The 18,846-nt window shown below is 43.9% G+C and overlaps 1 protein-coding gene across 1 annotated transcript in view; it reads right to left on the reverse strand.

Moving 5' to 3' along the window:
* LOC123752427 (probable G-protein coupled receptor Mth-like 1) overlaps positions 1-18,846 on the reverse strand; it is a 110,816-nt gene that overhangs the window by 66,950 nt on the left and 25,020 nt on the right. The gene's annotated exons all lie outside the window — the stretch shown is intronic.

Raw genomic sequence — 18,846 nt, forward strand, 5'->3', positions numbered from 1 at the left:
ATGAATTTTGGAGAATTGATTTTTGAATTACCACCAACAGTGAAAAGAAATGTACGAAAGATTGAGAAAATTCGTGTTAGAATTATTAATTAATCTTACTTTTTCAGTCATATTTAATAATATATATATATATATATATATATATATATATATATATATATATATATATATATATATATATATATATATATATATATATATATATGTCGTACCTAGTAGCCAGAACGCACTTCTCGGCCTACTATGCAAGGCCCGATTTGCCTAATAAGCAAAGTTTTCATGAATTAATGTTTTTTCGACTACCTAACCAAACCTAACCTAACTTTTTCGGCTACCTAACCTAACCTAACCTATAAAGATAGGTTAGGTTAGGTTAGGTAGGGTTGGTTAGGTTCGGTCATATATCTACGTTAATTTTAACTCCATTAAAAAAAAATTGAACTCATACATAATGAAATGGGTAGCTTTATCATTTCATTAAGAAAAAAAATAGAGAAAATATATTAATTCAGGAAAACTTGGCTTATTAGGCAAATCGGGCCTTGCATAGTAGGCCGAGAAGTGCGTTCTGGCTACTAGGTATGACATATATATATATATATATATATATATATATATATATATATATATATATATATATATATATATATATATATATATATATATATATATATTGTTATGATCTCAGCCTGCAGAAGAAACGAGTCTCCCCCCTTGAGAGTTATTCAGCAAGCCTGACCTAACCGGAAGGTCTAGGAAATATGGAGGTGATAACACATGTAAAATAGTTGGTAGGATTTAAATAACAATTTAAGATTATGGGCAGTGAAGAAGAAAACAGATAAATGACTGGCTAGGAGATGTGGACAATTTACTGGAGGTGTGAGGCTCGTTTCTGGAGGGCTTTGACCTCACTTGAGGCCAGACATCGCAGGGGGAAAGCCGCGCTCCGTTGAGCTCCCGTCAGAAAGGAACCCCTAGTGATATATCTCCAAGAGAAGAGAAGTGTGCAGACGTACCAGCTGTAGAATCGAGCTGGGAACGTTGTGGTCTCAAGTCCTGGTCGACGAGGAGAGTATTAAACCGCCCAGAGACATTTTCGTGGGCTGTGTGGAGCGCCCTGCCCGGAGGCCGTCAGAGGGATAGCGCCCTCGACTAGACAATCTGTGGTAAGCACGATATACGCCAGTTCATAGTGATTGCTTGTAGTTGGTCGTGTGCCCAGTGACAGTAGCAATGTTTATTGATAAGTTAGACATGTTTTAATAAGGCAGAAGGCCTGAAATAAGAGAGTGGAGAGGGAGGAACACGGAGCGACATCTATCTCGTCTGAGCGCTGGCAGGCAACTGAGGGAGCCCGGCTCCTGACGGTGGAGGACCCTCCCAGCGTGAGTGAGGACCGCCGCTGGGCGAGGTGGAGTATGGACCTGCCCAACGGGGACCTCCACTCTCACTATATGTAGAGAACAGATAGAGGTTTGAGGCAAACATATTGTGTGATTATTTTTGTTTATGTGTTAAAGGGGAAACATTTTTATTGGAGTGTCGATGGGTTGCAGGTTTGTCTTTGGGGAAGAAGTTGCTGAGAACTTCGAAGCCAGCACAGATGAAGTAGTTGATGAGACTCCAAGGTAGTGGAGGCGAGGACTTCGAGCTGTGAGGAGAAGCAGTGAAGAGGAGTGTCACGTGCTTCTGTAGAGTTGGTGAAGCACCATAGTTGTCATGATGTAGCAGCCAGGTGAGCTGTGGAGGATCCTAGTAGAAATAGTGAAGCACCATAGTTGCTCAAGGAAACTTCATGGTAGCAGCCTGGAGGAGCTGCAGAGGATCCTGGTAGTTAAGCCCGGAAGAACCTGAAGAGATCAGGGTAGTGAACTTCCAGATGTGGAAGGGAGGTTCTAAATGATTAATTGTAGGGAGGTAATCGAGTGTTTGGTTGTCATTAGCGTGCAAGACGCAGTGAGAGGTGGGTGATTGTTTGCATTCTTATGTCAAGGAGTGTTTTATACTGAAGTTTAGTTACAATCGTAGGCTGGATTACCTACAGATGTATGTGTTCTAGGTCTAATAGGGTGATCGATTGATCATTGTTGTGTATCAAGGAACATTTATACTGATATATGTTATTGCATTCAAATGCTGACTTTCCTTGTATATATTTATATATATATATATATATATATATATATATATATATATATATATATATATATATATATATATATATATATATATATATATATATATATATATATATATATATATATATATATATATATATATATATATATATATTCTCTTGCTGATAGTGCAACAGTGTATGTAGACTTGATCTACTTGAGGAGGTTGATAGTATCAGGTGGTGAACCAGGAGATAGGATACCACTTGATAAGCTGATGATAGAGTTCTGATGGAGTTGGAGTGCAACCTGATTGTAATATTGTAGAGTATAGGATTCATTACTATTATATGTGTGTATGTATTGTGTATGTGCTTTGTCCAGTAAATGTATTCCAATTTGCTGGTGTTTGCCCTCGTCCTAGTGAGGCTTCCCATGAAATAGTACAGAAGGAGAGAGAGAGAGAAAGAACCAAGAACCATTGCTGTGGACAGGGTAGAAGGTAATACTAATAAGTCAAAGGAGGATTGAGATCATATCACCTAAGGAGAGAGTGGGGAGTCACAGTGGCTCGAGTGGGTGTGTGCACGTGACAACGAGGCTAAGTGTTTGAGCTGCATTCCCCTAAACGTGTGACGTTGAGCCTCTCTCCAAGAGCCAGAAGCGCCAAGGGTGATCTCCTAGAGAGGTATACGCACTCTACCAAGTTGTGGGTTGGGTTGTCCATAGAGAAGGATCAACGACGACAACACCACCAACACACAATCTATAATAATAGTAGTAGGCATCCTTCAGTCTCGGGAGACTATGGAGTTGCGCCCTAGTTGTCAATTCTGGTGCAGCGTCTGGTGTGACTGATGAGGCCAATCCGAGAGTGGCAGTCCTTCCCACACCGAGCACAAACGAAGTCCGATTCTGGTCTGTCTTCCTGGCTACCGGCTTTCCTTCTCTGTCTCTTTGCCTCCGATTCCTTGGCAAGTGACTCCTCGAACTTGGAGAGACCTCTTTGAACAGACTGCCTCCAGGCTGAACGGTCTGCAGCCTGTGTCTCCCATATAGCTAGATCGACGTCCATGGCTTTCAGGTCCCTCTTGCATACGTCTTTGTACCGTAGCTGGGGCTTGCCTGTTGGACGTTTTCCCTGCATCAGCTCTCCGTATAGGAGATCCTTGGGGATCCTGCCGTCGCCCATTCGCACAACGTGCCCGAGCCAGCGCATTCGTCTCTGTTTCAGCATTGTGTACATGCTGGTGATTCTTGCTCTCCCCAAGACGTTGTTGTTTGTCACCTTGTCCTGCCAGGTGATGTCCAAGATGTGTCAAAGGCAGCGCATGTGGTAGGCATTCAGCTGTCTTTCCTGACAGGCGCGGAGTGTCCAAGACTCACTGCCATAAAGGAGAGTGCTCAGGACACAGGCTCTGTAAACCTGAATCTTAGTATACTCAGTTAGCCTATTGTTGGTCCACACTCTCTTTGTCAGTCTGGACATGGTAGTAGATGCCTTACCGATGCGTTTGTTTAGCTCCGTATCAAGAGAGAGGGAGTCAGAGATTGTGGAGCCCAGGTACACGAAGTCGTGAACGACTTCCAGTTTGGAATCAGAGATGCCGATGTCAGGTGGGGAGTCCACTCCTTGTCCCATGACTTGTGTTTTCTTCAGACTGATGGTGAGTCCGAAAGCCTGAGAGGCCTCGCTGAAGCGGGTTATGAGCCGTTGGAGGTCTTCAGCTGAGTGGGCAGTGACTGCTGCGTCGTCGGCAAAGAGGAAGTCGCGCAGACACCTCAGCCGAACCTTTGTCTTGGCTCTCAGCCTGGCGAGGTTAAAGAGCTTTCCATCCGACCTGGTCCGGAGGTAAATGCCTTCCGTGACAGATCCGAAGGCGTGCCGCAGCATAACTGCGAAGAAAATCCCGAATAGGGTTGGAGCCAGTACGCAGCCCTGCTTTACTCCACTTCGGATGTCAAAGGCGTCTGATGTTAGGCCATCAAAGACCACGGTGCCCCTCATGTTCTCATGGAAAGATCTGATGATGCTGAGGAGCCTGGGTGGGCATCCGATCTTGGGGAGGATCTTGAACAGGCCATCCCTGCTGACGAGGTCGAAGGCCTTCGTCAGATCTATGAAGGCTACAAAGAGTGGCTGCTTCTGTTCCCTGCATTTCTCCTGCAGTTGTCTGAGGGAAAAGACCATGTCGATGGTGGACCTGCCAGCTCTGAATCCGCATTGTGATTCTGGATAGACTCTCTCTGCAAGTACTTGGAGACTCTTCAATGCGACTCGAGCAAACAGCTTTCCGACAATACTGAGGAGGGAGATTCCGCGGTAGTTGTTGCAGTCGCCCCTGTCACCTTTATTCTTATACAGTGTGACGATGTTGGCATCCCTCATGTCCTGTGGCACCTCTCCTTCTTCCCAGCAGAGGCAGAGAATTTCATGCAGCTCCATGAGCAGGCTACCTCTGCAGCACTTCAAGGTCTCAGCAGGAATGCCATCTTTGCCAGGAGCTTTACCAGAAGCAAGGGAGTCTAGGGCATCGCTGAGTTCTTCTAGGGTCGGTTCGCTGTCGAGCTCCATTAACACAGGCAGACACTCAATGGCGCTCAGGGCATCTTCGGTGACCACATTGTCCCTGGCGTATAGCTCAGAGTAGTGCTCGACCCAGCGCTTCAGCTGCAGTGTCTGGTCCTGAATCACCTCGCCAGTGGCAGATTTCAGAGGAGCGGTCTTCCTCTGGATTGGGCCGAGGGCCTGCTTGATGCCGTCATACAGTCCCCTTACATTGCCTGTATCCGCTGCAGTCTGTATCTGGGAGCAGATACAATCTATAATAATATATATATATATATATATATATATATATATATATATATATATATATATAATATGTATATATGTGTGTGTGTGTGTGTGTGTTGTGACTGTGTTCCCCCCCCTTATATTTCTCCCACGCCTGCAGTAAGAGTCATATCCACTTTTCCCGAGCGTTCTCTATGTCGCGGGTATCAGTTTGATATATGTGGGAGAGTGTAGTGTTCTCGAGGTGGCGAGAAATTTGCAAAAGAAGAGTATTTTGGCCTGTGGTATAGGCCCTTTAGGGAGCCAATATGGCGCTGGCCCCTCCGTTTTGCCGCCAAAACTGTGTAACGTCAGTGGCACCAGATTGGTCACCGACAGCGACGTGGCACAGGGAGCCAATGAAAACTTCCCCTGGCAAGTATGACGTCACGAAGGCAGGGGGGTCCAGAGATCGCGCCTCTGTGGCGCCACCAGTCTGAGACAGCACGTCAAGGAGGTCGGACGTGCACTGGGGGGTCCTGTCAGTTGGACAGCTTACCCCGTCTCCGGAGGATTTACGCATCACCGGCGGTCTGCCAGCACCTGTGGTGTCTTCCTTCGTTCATGTGTTGGACCAGAGAGGGAATTGACGGAATATGAAGCAACAAGTGCTCCAGGGACAGGTGTTGTGCAAGAGTGGAGTCTAGGCAGCAACGTATGGGACGTCTGATAGCTTCACAGTGATGACGTAGTGGCTGGGCCAATCCTCCGTGAGGGAATCAGTCTGACACGACACGTCAAGGTGGACGGATGTGCGAAGGTTGGTCCTGTCGGATTTGACAATAGTACTCCGCTCCCGTGGATCTTACGCATCACCCATACTCTGCAAGTACGCCGAGAGGTCTTCCTTCATTCCATGCATGGACCGAAGAGGGAATTGACGGAATATTGAGCATCAAGTGCTCCAGGGTCGGGTGCTGTGCAGGTGAAGTCTAGGCAGTGTCGTCTGGGACGTCTGATAGCTTCACAGTGACGACGTAGCGGCTGGGCCAATCCATCGGGAGGCAGTGTAAGAAGAAACTAATTGGGAATCCGGACGTCTACAGCCGAGAAGTAGGTTGGCAGCCGTGACTGGGAGGTGAAGTCGACGACCGGGAGACCGACTCCAACCCTACAAGACGTTGTGGAGGAGCACGAACCCGCGGAGGACAGAACACGGAGACGACGCGTTTATTTTGGGACGTTGATTGGGTTCCTGGAGGACACATCAGTGTGTGTGGCAGTAAAGGGGGGAGGGCTTGGAGGGTGTGGGGGGAAAGGGAAGGCTGAGGTGGGTGAGGAAGAGGGGAGGATTTTGGGGAGTGGTGGAGAGGGGAAGGCTTAGGTGGGGTGGGGGAGAGTGGGGGGGCGGGGGAGAACGGAGGGCTTGTGGGTGGGAGAGACGGGAAGGCATGTGGAAGAAGGGAGGGCTTGGGGGATGGGGGAGAAGGGAGGTCCTGGGGGGAGGGGGGAGTGGGATGAGGGGGGTGACTGGGGGGAGGGTGCCTTAGATGGGCACTTAGTGGGGGGCTGACAGGGGTTGGGGCAGGTAGGGTGTCTGTTGGGTAGAATGTGGGGGTGGTGCCGCACTCCCTGTGGCTAGTGCACTGTTTGAGGAGGGTTCTCCACTCCCCTCTGGGATTGTAGGGATCGGGGTTATGGCTACCTGATTCCTTTCTCTCTCCCTGCTCTCCCTGTGCTGTGCATTAATTGGCTGTTGATTGCTGGTGTTGACTTCTTGATGTGTAGTGCCTCACAGATATAAAGCCGCCTGCTATCGCTGTATCTATCGATAATTTCCGTGTTTTTTGTTAAGACTGCTCTGGTGATGGTCTGGTTGTGGGAAGAGATTATATGTTCCTTAATGGAGTCCTGTTGCTTATGCATCGTTAATCGCCTGAAAAGAGACGTTGTTGTGTTGCCTATATACCGAGTTCTTTGAGGCTTACAGTCCCCAAGTGGGCATTTGAAGGCATAGACGACATTGGTCTCTTTCAAAGCGTTCTGCTTTGTGTCTGGAGAGTTTCTCATGAGTAGGTTGGCAGTTTTCTTGGTTTTATAGTAAATCGTCAATTGTATCTTCTGATTTTTGTCTGTAGGGATAACGTTTCTATTAACAATATCTTTCAAGACCCTTTCCTCCATTTTATGAGCTGTGGAAAAGAAGTTCCTGTAAAATAGTCTAATAGGGGGTACAGGCGATGTGTTAGTTGTCTCTTCAGAGGTTGCATGGCGTTTCACCTTCCTTCTTATGACGTCTTCAACGAAACCATTGGAAAAGCCGTTGTTGACTAGGACCTGCCTCACCCTACAAAGTTCTTCATCGACTTGCTTCCATCCTGAGCTGTGGCTGAGAGCATGGTCGACATAAGCGTTAACAACACTCCTCTTGTACTTGTCTGGGCAGTCACTGTTGGCATTGAGGCACATTCCTATGTTTGTTTCCTTAGTGTAGACTGCAGTGTGGATCTTGATCTCCGCTCCTTTCCATGACTGTTACATCTAGAAAGGGCAGCTTCCCATCCTTCTCCATCTCGTAAGTGAAACGCAACACAGAATTCTGCTCAAATGCCTCCTTCAGCTCCTGCAGATGTCTGACATCAGGTACCTGTGTAAAAATGTCATCAACATACCTGCAGTATATAGCCGGTTTCAAGTTCATGTCGACTAAGACTTTTTGCTCGATGGTACCCATGTAGAAGTTTGCAAACAGGACACCTAGGGGAGAACCCATGGCGACCCCATCTACTTGCTTATACTTGTGCCCATCCGGGCTCAAGATCGGTGCCTCTTTAGTACAAGCTTGGAGTAGTTTCCTTAGAATGTTTTCTGGTATGTCAAGAGGAGTACAGGCCGGATCACGATACACTCTGTCGGCTATCATCCCGATTGTTTCATCCACAGGTACGTTAATTGGTAAACAGGGATTCTACGTCCAATGATGCTCTTATCCCTGCGGCCCGTGTTCCCCGCAGTAAGCCAACAAATTCCTTTGGAGACTTCAGGCTGAAAGCACTAGGTACATAAGGAGTCAGCAAGCCGTTGAGTCGCTTCGCCAATCTGTACGTGGGTGTGGGTATCTGGCTGATGATTGGCCGAAGTGGGTTTCCAGGCTTGTGTGTCTTGACGTTTTCATATGCATACCCAGGTTTGTATTCCCCAATAATCTTTGGCAGGTGAAGCCCGGATTTCTTGGTGTTCACAGTTTCGATCAATCTGTTAACCTTTGTTTTCAGTTCGGCTGTAGTGTCCTTCGTTACTCTTTGGAATTTAGTTTGATCAGAGAGTATGAGGTTCATTTTCGCCAGATATTCGTCTTTTTTAAGAATGACATATATTGGCAACTTGTCACCTCTTCTGACGACTATCTCCATGTTCTCACGAAGGCTCTTAGATGCCGCTTTGAGCTCCGGGGACAATATAGTGCTTCTGTAGTTGCCTCGAATCTTTCCTCCTTCTGTAATAAGTTCTGCTTGTAAGGTGTCTTTGGTGGTGACCTTTTTTTGTGTCTCGAGGTCGAATATGTCATCCAGCAGGATCTCCAGCTCCACTTTCTGGGCCATCTCACTTTGTCTGGAAATAACATGACAGTTTATACCAAGATTTTAGAGAGTGACTTGGTCCTCAGTGAGATTGATTCCAGCAAGGTTCAGGAAGCCTTCTCTTGGTCATGGAATCGCCATAGGTCCTCCATATAATATTGTTAGTTTCTAGATTATCCTGGTTTCGGTGCTGAGGTGATGTCGATCTGTTCAGTGTTTGCAGGTTATAGTTGTGTGTGTGTAAACTAAAGTCTTTGAAAATGTAATAAGTTATTACGAATCGCGTTCAAGTGTCGCATCAGACTAGAAATAAAAATGAATTTTGGAGAATTGATTTTTCAATTACCATTGACAGTGAAAACAGCCAACACAGAAGACAATGTCCAACATAACAGGCCAATTACACTGGATTAATCTTTGTGTTTGGATAGGAGATGCCTCGTATGGGCCAATAAGCCTTCTGCAGCCCCTATGTTTATCCCTTATGTATCCCCCCATGTTTTTCACCTTCATTGTATTATCACCTGACCTAATGCGGGTATAAAATCAACTAGTATTGTAAGATCTGTTCGCTTGAGAATGAACCATGGAGGTTCGAAACGTTGTGCAAATTATACAAATAAGTGTAATACACTCTATAGTAAATCACTTCTTTTCTTCACCTTAAAAGTACGAAAATGAGTTTTGGAGAACTCCTATTCCAATTAAGCCCTGATGCTAAGAAAATAGTTAGAGGGATAGAAGCCATATATATATATATATATGCGAACAAGCCTAAATGGTCCCCAGGACATATGCAACTGAAAACTCACACCCCAGAAGTGACTCGAACCCATACTCCCAGAAGCAACGCATCTGGTATGTACAAGACGCCTTGTACAGACAAGACGTGATGGTCAAGTGGATTAAGGCGTCTTGTACATACCAGATGCGTTGCTTCTGGGAGTATGGGTTCGAGTCACTTCTGGGGTGTGAGTTTTCAGTTATATATATATATATATATATATATGTCGTACCTAGTAGCCAGAACTCACTTTTTGGCCTACTATTCAAGGCCCGATTTGCCTAATAAGCCAAGTTTTTATGAATTAATATATTTTTTATAATTTTTTTCTTATGAAATGATAAAGCTACCCATTTCATTATGTATGAGGTCAATTTTTTTTTATTGGAGTTAAAATTAACGTAGATATATGACCGAACCTAACCAACCCTACCTAACCTAACCTAACCTATCTTTATAGGTTAGGTTTGGTTAGGTAGCCGAAAAAGTTAGGTTAGGTTAGGTTAGGTAGGTTAGGTAGTCGAAAAACAATTAATTCATGAAAACTTGGCCTATTAGGCAAATCGGGCCTTGAATAGTAGGCCAAAAAGTGAGTTCTGGCTACTAGGTACGACATATATATATATATATATATATATATATATATATATATATATGTCGTACCTAGTAGCCAGAACTCACTTTTTGGCCTACTATTCAAGGCCCGATTTGCCTAATAGGCCAAGTTTTCATGAATTAATTGTTTTTCGACTACCTAACCTACCTAACCTAACCTAACCTAACTTTTTCGGCTACCTAACCAAACCTAACCTATAAAGATAGGTTAGGTTAGGTTAGGTAGGGTTGGTTAGGTTCGGTCATATATCTACGTTAATTTTAACTCCAATAAAAAAAAATTGACCTCATACATAATGAAATGGGTAGCTTTATCATTTCATAAGAAAAAAATTATAAAAAATATATTAATTCATAAAAACTTGGCTTATTAGGCAAATCGGGCCTTGAATAGTAGGCCAAAAAGTGAGTTCTGGCTACTAGGTACGACATATATATATATATATATATATATATATATATATATATGTCGTACCTAGTAGCCAGAACGCACTTCTCGGCCTACTATGCAAGGCCCGATTTGCCTAATAAGCCAAGTTTTCCTGAATTAATATATTTTCTCTAATTTTTTTCTTATGAAATGATAAAGTATTTCATTATGTATCAAATCAATTTTTTTTATTGGAGTTAAAATTAACGTAGATATATGACCGAACCTAACCAACCCTCCCTAACCTAACCTAACCTATCTTTATAGGTTAGGTTAGGTTAGGTAGCAGAAAAAGTTAGGTTAGGTTAGGTAGTCGAAAAAACATTAATTCATGAAAACTTGGCTTATTAGGCAAATCGGGCCTTGCATAGTAGGCTGAGAAGTGCGTTCTGGCTACTAGGTACGACATATATATATATATATATATATATATATATATATATATATATATATATATATATATATATATATATATATATATATATATATATATATATATATATATCGTTATGATCCCAGGCAGCCGAAAGACGAGTCTCCCCTATGAGAATTATTCTATCAAGCCTGACCTGACTAGGAGGTCGGAGATATACAGACATGAAGATACATACATGAAATAATTGGGTAAATTCGCTAAACAATTTAAGATAATGAGCAGTGAATAAGAAATTAGATAAGTGACTGGTTATGAGATGTGGATAATTTGCTGGAGACATGAGGCTCATTTCGAGAGGGCTTTGACCCCACTTGAGTACCAGACATCGCGAGGGGAAGCTGCGCTCCGTTTGAACTCCCGTTAGAGAGGAACCCCTAGTGACATATCTTCAAGAAAAAGGAAGTGTGCAGACGTTCCAGCTGTGGAATTGAGCTGGGAACATGTGGTCTTAAGTCCTGGACGGCAAGGAAAGTTTGTTAAGCCGCCCAGAGACATTATCCTGGGCCGTGGGAGCCCCCTGATCAGACTCCGTCAGAGGGAGAGCGCCCTCGACTAGACAATCTGTGGTAAACACGATTTTAAGCCCGTTTATATTGATTACTTGTAGTTGGTCGTGTGCTCAGCGACAGTAGCGAATGTTTATTGATAAGTTAGACATGTTTTGGTAAGGCAGAAGGCCTAAAATAAGAGAGTGGAGATGGAGGAACGTCCTGGAGGATGGAGCAATGTCCATCTCCTCTGAGTGCTGGCAGATGACTGAGGGAGCCTAGCTCCTGGCTGGGTAGCTACCTCGAGGGCCGCCTTGCTGGGCGGAGCATGGACCAGCCCAAACAGGGGAGTCTGCTCTCACAGTATGTAGAGAGCAGATAGATGTTGGATGCAAACATATTGTGTGGATTATTTCATCTATGTGTTTATAAGGAAATTTTTTTATTGGCATGTCAATGGGTTGCAGGTTTGTCAGAGGAAGAAGTTGCTGAAAACTTCGAAGCTAGCAGTGAAGTAGTAGTTGAAGAGATTCCAAGGCTGTTGAAGGAGTAGTGTACTCTGAGGAAGAGTAGCCCCACAGTGAAGAGTAGAACCTCGAGCTGTGAGGAGAAGCAGTGAAGAGGAGTGTCACGTGTTTCTGTAATGTCAGTGGTGAAGCACCATTGTTGCTCAAGGAAAACTTCATGGTGTAGCAGCCTGGAGGAGCTGCGGAGGATTCTGGTAGTTAAACCTGGAAGAACCTGAAGATATCAGGGTAGTGAACTTCCAGATGTGGACGGGAAGTTCTAGGTGATTACTTGTAGGGAGTTGGTAGAGTATTTGGTTGTCATTAGCGTGCAAGACGCAGTGAAAGGTGAGTGATTGTTTGCCATTTTTGTGCCAAGGAGTACTTATACTGAAGTATAGAGTTACAGTCGTAGGCTGGATTACCTACAGAGCATGCATATGTGTTCTAGGACTGATAGGGTGATCGATTGATCATTGTTGTATATCAAGGAACATTTATACTAACATTTATGTTATTGCATTCATGCGCTGGTTTTCCTTGCACATGTTTATAGATTTATATTCTCTTGCTGATAGTGCAACATTGTGTTATAAGACTTGACCTACTTGAGGAGGTTGGTAGTATTAGGTGGTGAATCAGGAGATAGGATACCGCTTGATAAGCAGACGATAAAGTTCTGATGGTGTTGGAGTGCAACCTGACTGAAATAGTATAGTGTAGGATTCATTATTATCATTATTATATGTGTGTGCGTATTGTGTATGTGCTTTGTCCAGTAAATGTATTCAAATTTGCTGGTGTTTGCCCTTGTCCTAGTGAGGCTTCCCAGGAAGTAGGAAAGAAGGAGAGAGAAAGAACCAAGAACCGCAGCTGTGGACAGGGTAGAACAGAATAATAATAAGTCAAAGGGGATTGAGAACATCATATCACATAAGGAAAGAGTGGGGAGTCACAGTGGCTCGAGTGGGTGTGTGCACGTGACAACGAGGCTAAGTATTGGAGCCGCATCCCCTAAACGTGTGACGTTGATCCCCTCTCCAAGAGCCAGAAGCGCCCAGGGTGATCTCCTGGTAAAGTGTAAGCACTCTACCGAGTTTTGGGTTGGGTTGTGCATAAAGATAGATCAACGACAACACCAACCCACAATAAAATAATTGGGGGCCTGTGTCCAGGAGAGTGAAGTGACACATCGACACCCTGTCCAAGAGTGGATTGGTACACACCTTGTTGAAATAGATAAACACTGTGACCGTAGGTGTATATTCTCTCTCTTGGGAAGACTCACAGGACAAGATGGATAAGATGCAGGCATTTGTGGAGTCAGGCAAGCCTGAGGACTTGGAAGGTTGCACGAGGGATCAATTAAAACAAATAGCAGAAAAATGTGGCATCAGGTTGAAAGCATCTAAAGTAGCTGGGTTGAAGGATGAGATCCTGAGGCAGTTGAGAGCCAAGAGTGAAGCGACAGAACAAGGAGCCCAGAAAGGAGCTGAAAGTGGAAAGGAGGATGATGGGCAGGAGGAAGTGAGATCCCAGGGATCGAGTAGGAGTAGTAAGAGTAGCTGCAGTAGCAGGAACAGGAGTCTGGAAAGGTTCCAGTTTGAGCTCCAGATGTAGCAACAACGAGAGGACAAGGAAAGACAGTTCCAGCTGGAAAAGATGAAATTAGAATTCCAGATGAAAAATGAAGCTGAGAAGGAAAACGAGAAAACCACACTGGAAGTAGAAGAAGAGAAAACCAGACTGGAGGTAGAAAAAGAGAAAGCAAGACTAAAGGTGGAGAAAGAAAAAGCCCAAGTCGAAAGGGAAAAAGAGGGAACAAAACAAATGCAGATAGAAGCGAATAGAACCTTGGCTGAACAAAGGATCGAACATGGGTTGCCAGAGAGCACCACCCAGGTATCACACCCACCAGACAATAAAGTTAGGGAAAAGGACATTCCCGTGTTTGTGCCTGAAGAGGCAGAGAGCTTCTTCGAGCATTTTGAAAAAGTAGCCAGCATCAAAGAGTGGCCACAGGAAGACTGGGCCCAACTGCTGCAGTTAAGATTGACCGGTGCAGCCAGGGAGGCATACACCCAATTGTCACTGGAAGAGTGCCAGGATTATGCCACAGTAAAGAGCAGCATACTGCGCTCATTTCAGCTAACCCCAGAAGCTTTTAGGAAGCGTTTCAGAGAGATGGTCAGAGTTGGAGCATGTACGTTTGCCGAGACGGCAAGGGATCTGGAAAGACGATTCCAGAAATGGATTGAGGCTGCCGGAGTTAGATCTTACGCTGACCTGAAGCAATTGATGGTCATGGAAAAGTTCACCAACCCACAAGATATATATATATATATATATATATATATATATATATATATATATATATATATATATATATATATATATATATATATATATATATATATATATATATATATATATATATATATATATATATATATATATATATATATATATATATATATATATATATATATATATATATATATATATATCTGGCTGGAAGAAGGGGGACCCATAGCCTCGGAGGAAACCACACATAACGCATTGGAGGGAATGTAGGTCCCCGCCAATACAGTTTCTGTGTGCTTTTCTCCTACCACCCCCTTCCTTTTTTTTTGCTATATTGTGTATTTAAAGGTTACAAAACACACACACACACACACACACACATATATATATATATATATATATATATATATATATATATATATATATATATATATATATATATATATATATATATATATATATATATATATATATATATATATATATATATATATATATATATATATATATATATATATATATATATATTACAGTCTCCGTGGTGTAGTGGTAAGACACTCGCCTGGCGTTCCACGAGCGCTATGTCATGGGTTCGTATCCTGGCCGGGGAGGATTTACTGGGCGCAATTCCTTAACTGTAGCCTCTGTTTAACGCAACAGTAAAATGTGTACTTGGATGAAAAAACGATTCTTCGCGGCAGGGGATCGTATTCCAGGGACCATAGGATTAAAAACTTGCCCGAAACGCTACGCGTACTAGTGGCTGTACAAGAATGTAACAACTCTTGTATATATCTCAAAAAAAAAAAATATATTGTGACGATAATCTCTTTCAAGAGAGATTGAGCCTGCTCTTTCCTACATCTTTACATCGTTAAAGTACAAGATACTATATTGAAGATACGTCCAACAGTATCGCCAAACGTTTTGCCCAGGAAGCAAATCGTACCATGCACACCCCGACACCCGGCTACAGCCCGCCGTAACCAGCAAACTGCTCATACTCCGCCTGCCTGTTGCTGATTGGCTGGTGTCTCGCCGCACCTGCACTCACGCCACCACCGAGAGTCGATGTCTGGGCAGCAGCACGCCATACTCGTCAGAATATCTCTGTGCTCCTTGGAGTTGACATCTCTCGCTAGTAGACTAAGCCTTGGCTTTCGTGTACTTAGGGAGGTGGCAGCTTGAAGCCAGTATTCCAGCACCTCACTTATTGATTTATATTGCTATCACTATTTTTGCATTCTTGTCTTAGAGTAACTTTTCATTACCAGTAATTATTCATGTTGTTTTGTTTGTTGACTTGTCCTGAATTTTATGAGATTGTCTTTATTCATGTCTTGTTTTCTAGAGTAATTAAAATTTCATTGTTTATATACTTTGTGTTTTGTGTGTCTTCCCATTACCTTACCACAGACGAAAGGACAAACTTCTCTTTTTTTTTTGTTATGTGACGAGGCCCTGCCCCCAGCTTTTGAAACAGCCGAACACCAACGCTTTACCGTCACATTACATGGGGGCCTGTCCACGGAGCTTCACTGGTACTGGTACCAAATTGTAAATTTGTGGTAAGCGTATTTGGCTTTAGTAAAGTAGCTTTTCACTATTTTCAATATACAATTTTATTTTCATATGGTGCTGTGTGTATTTTGCATTCCGAGAGTAGCATATGGTGAAGGTGAGACAACTTTGGATTACGTGGTGACTGTAGGCCTCAGTCATTCTCTTAATTGGTCATCTCTCCCTCCGTGTTATTACTCGTGTTTACCATCTTTTGTCCCTAGGATATTTCTCATATTTTTGGCAGATCATCATATTGGTACCCAGGTACTGTGGTCTGTCCCCGGGTCAAGTGCGCCTAATCTTCTGCAATCTGACAGTAGGAGGAAAAGAAGGCCATAGTTCCTCTCGCACGAACTTTAGTTGCTGAATTGGGACCTCAGCAGCAGTTCTCGTCACCAGTTGACACCTCGCACCCCTACACGTCGGTCAGAGATGATATTTACATTGGTAGGGAATTAACCATCTTTTTCAGAGCACAAAAGTTCGCTAATTCTGTAAGTATCATATTAATCTCAGTGGGAAAAACTTGCTTATGTCCTATAGAGACTCGGCAAGGTATGCCTACATTCTTGGACTACCTAATTCCCTTTGAGGCAATTAACTGTTTCATTTGTTTTAGAAACTCAGTTTCGCTTGTTTAGTAGGATTTTCTTGCCCTTATCCTCTTACATGAGTACCGGGTACAAGATTTCCTGCGACCTTGACTTATTAATCATTTATCATCTTGAAATTAACATTAATTGTTAAAGATTCCACAGGATAGGTACCAGTTGCCACGTTGTCCTGTTTCTGACATTCACCATATCACAACAGTATATTCGTTGTGCATTTATTTGCTAATTTCACCATGTTTCGTCTCCAAGCTTTCCGTACAGATCCAGCAGGTGAAATAGGGACTTTAAGTCGTGCCAAGAAGACTGAATTACAAACTCTTGCACATGAGTATCAACTAGAAGTTCCCTACCAAGCCAACAAAAATGAAATACATAACCTGATACTGGATCGTCTCTTAGAGGAAGGTAAGATAGACTCTGAAACTCGCGAAACTTACTTTATTGCAGATAAAACTGATTTGGCAACGATGAAACTCAAACTAGAGCTGGCCAAGATCGAACGCGAGCAGCACAGAGAAGCAGCTGCCATGCAAAGAGAAGCCCTCGAGCAACAAAGGGAAGCAGCTGCCATACGAAAGGAAGAACAAGAACGTGAGATTGCAATACTCCGTGAACGTGAGCGAATACAACTTGAAACAAATCAACGCCAATTGGAGATGCAACGCGAACATGACAAACAACAAGCAGCTCTGGCTATGGAATGTCATGAACGAGAATTCGCGCTGGAAACTACACACCTCGCTCAACGCCAGCAAGATACTGCCAATCTTCCTGTCAGTTTCAATATATCACATGCAAGTAAGTTAATTCCACCATTCGTAGAAACAGAAGTTGATGTGTTTTTCACCACCTTTGAAACCCTTGTTAATCAACTTAGTTGGCCTGCCGACCAATGGGCAACCCTTCTCAGAGTACATCTCACAGGTAGAGCTGCAGTTACACTCAGTACTTTGGCGTCTGAGAATGACTACCAGACTCTGAAACAAGCAGTGTTGGACGCCTACCTTCTCTCCACCGAAAGTTATCGAAGGAAATTCCGTGACCACCTGAAGGCAAGTACCACTACCTTTCTCGAATTTGCTAATACCAAAAGGAGATATTTTATGAAATGGCTGGAAGCAGCACATGTCTCTACCTTTGCAGAACTCGTCAACCTCATGCTAGTTGAAGAATTCTTGAGGCGTGTGCCGCCTCCTGTCCGTCTATATTTAGCAGATAAAGAAGAAACCGACTACCTAAAGTGTGCTAAGTCGGCTGACACTTACAGCCTCATCCACCGGCTGACACCAGAACCATCTTCCAGTAAGAAGTCGTGGTACAGTTACGAGAAAGTGAGTACCGATCAAGCTGGCTCGCAATTGTACTGTAAGTATTGTAGACTCTATGGACATACCATAGATAAATGTGGTAAGTCTCAATACAAAGGAAACACCGAATCACCTAAACCCAAACAGACTCCTCCTAAGTCCGGTAAGCCTGTGATGAATGTTGGTGTTCATGGTAATGATCTTTCTCTTTTCAGTAAACACCTGTATACTGGAACTGTCTCTGCCAACGGTTCAAATCCGGAGGGACGTTTCAAACTGAAGATCTTGAGGGACACAGCGGCTCTTCAATCAATTATTTTGAAATCAGCTGTGCCCAATATCGCCTACACCGGAGAAACTGTCTTCATCACTGACCTCACTGCTACCACTCCTTATCCTCTCGCCAGAGTCCACCTGGATTGTCTCTTCGTGACCGGAGAAGTCCAAGTCGCCGTCAGGGAAAAGCCTTTTCCCATGTCTGGAGTGCAACTTCTCCTGGGCAACGACTTGGCAGAAGACCTGCAACCGACCAACCTGATCGCCATGGACAAACCCCAGGTGTGTACCTCTGTAATGGATAATCCCATCTTTGAGTAAGTTCCAGCAAAGGTTCAAGAGAGTGATGAAGTTTCTCCTCCGGTTTTAGTGACCACCCGTGCACAAGCTGCACGACCACAGCCAGCTGACTCTACTGCTACCGCTGTCCCTCAAGACCCTCAGAAACTACCCCCGAATCTGACCAAGTTGGAGTTCCGTAAGTTACAGAGGGAAGATCTTACCTTGACACCATTATTTTTCCAGGCTGAGACTCAACCTGACAGTATTCCTGGGTTCTTCCTAGAGAACGAGTTGCTCTACCGCAGATATAGACCCAGTAAACTGAAGGAGGAGGACGATTGGGCCAACGTCGAACAACTAGTGATTCCTGCCAGCCTGCGGCCCACTATTCTACACCTGGCCCACGGAGCACTCTCCCACTACGGATTTAACAAGACCTACCATATAATCCGTCAAGACTACTACTGGCCAGGTATGGTAAATAGCGTCAAACAGTACGTCAAGCAGTGTCATACATGTCAGATGGCAGGTAAACCGAACATCTCTATCCCCAGAGCACCACTGACTCCCATACAGGTGCCTGCGGAACCTTTCCACAGACTTATTATAGACTGTGTTGGTTCTTTACCTCGGACCAGTTCAGGTAACGCCTATATCTTAACCATCCTGTGTCCTACCACCAGATTCCCCATAGCAGTTCCAGTAAAGAACATTACGGCTGCTACGGTTATGAAACACTTATTGAAGATCTTCACCCAGTATGG

Source organism: Procambarus clarkii, chromosome 84 (assembly GCF_040958095.1).
Source record: "Procambarus clarkii isolate CNS0578487 chromosome 84, FALCON_Pclarkii_2.0, whole genome shotgun sequence".
Classification (NCBI taxonomy): domain Eukaryota; kingdom Metazoa; phylum Arthropoda; class Malacostraca; order Decapoda; family Cambaridae; genus Procambarus; species Procambarus clarkii.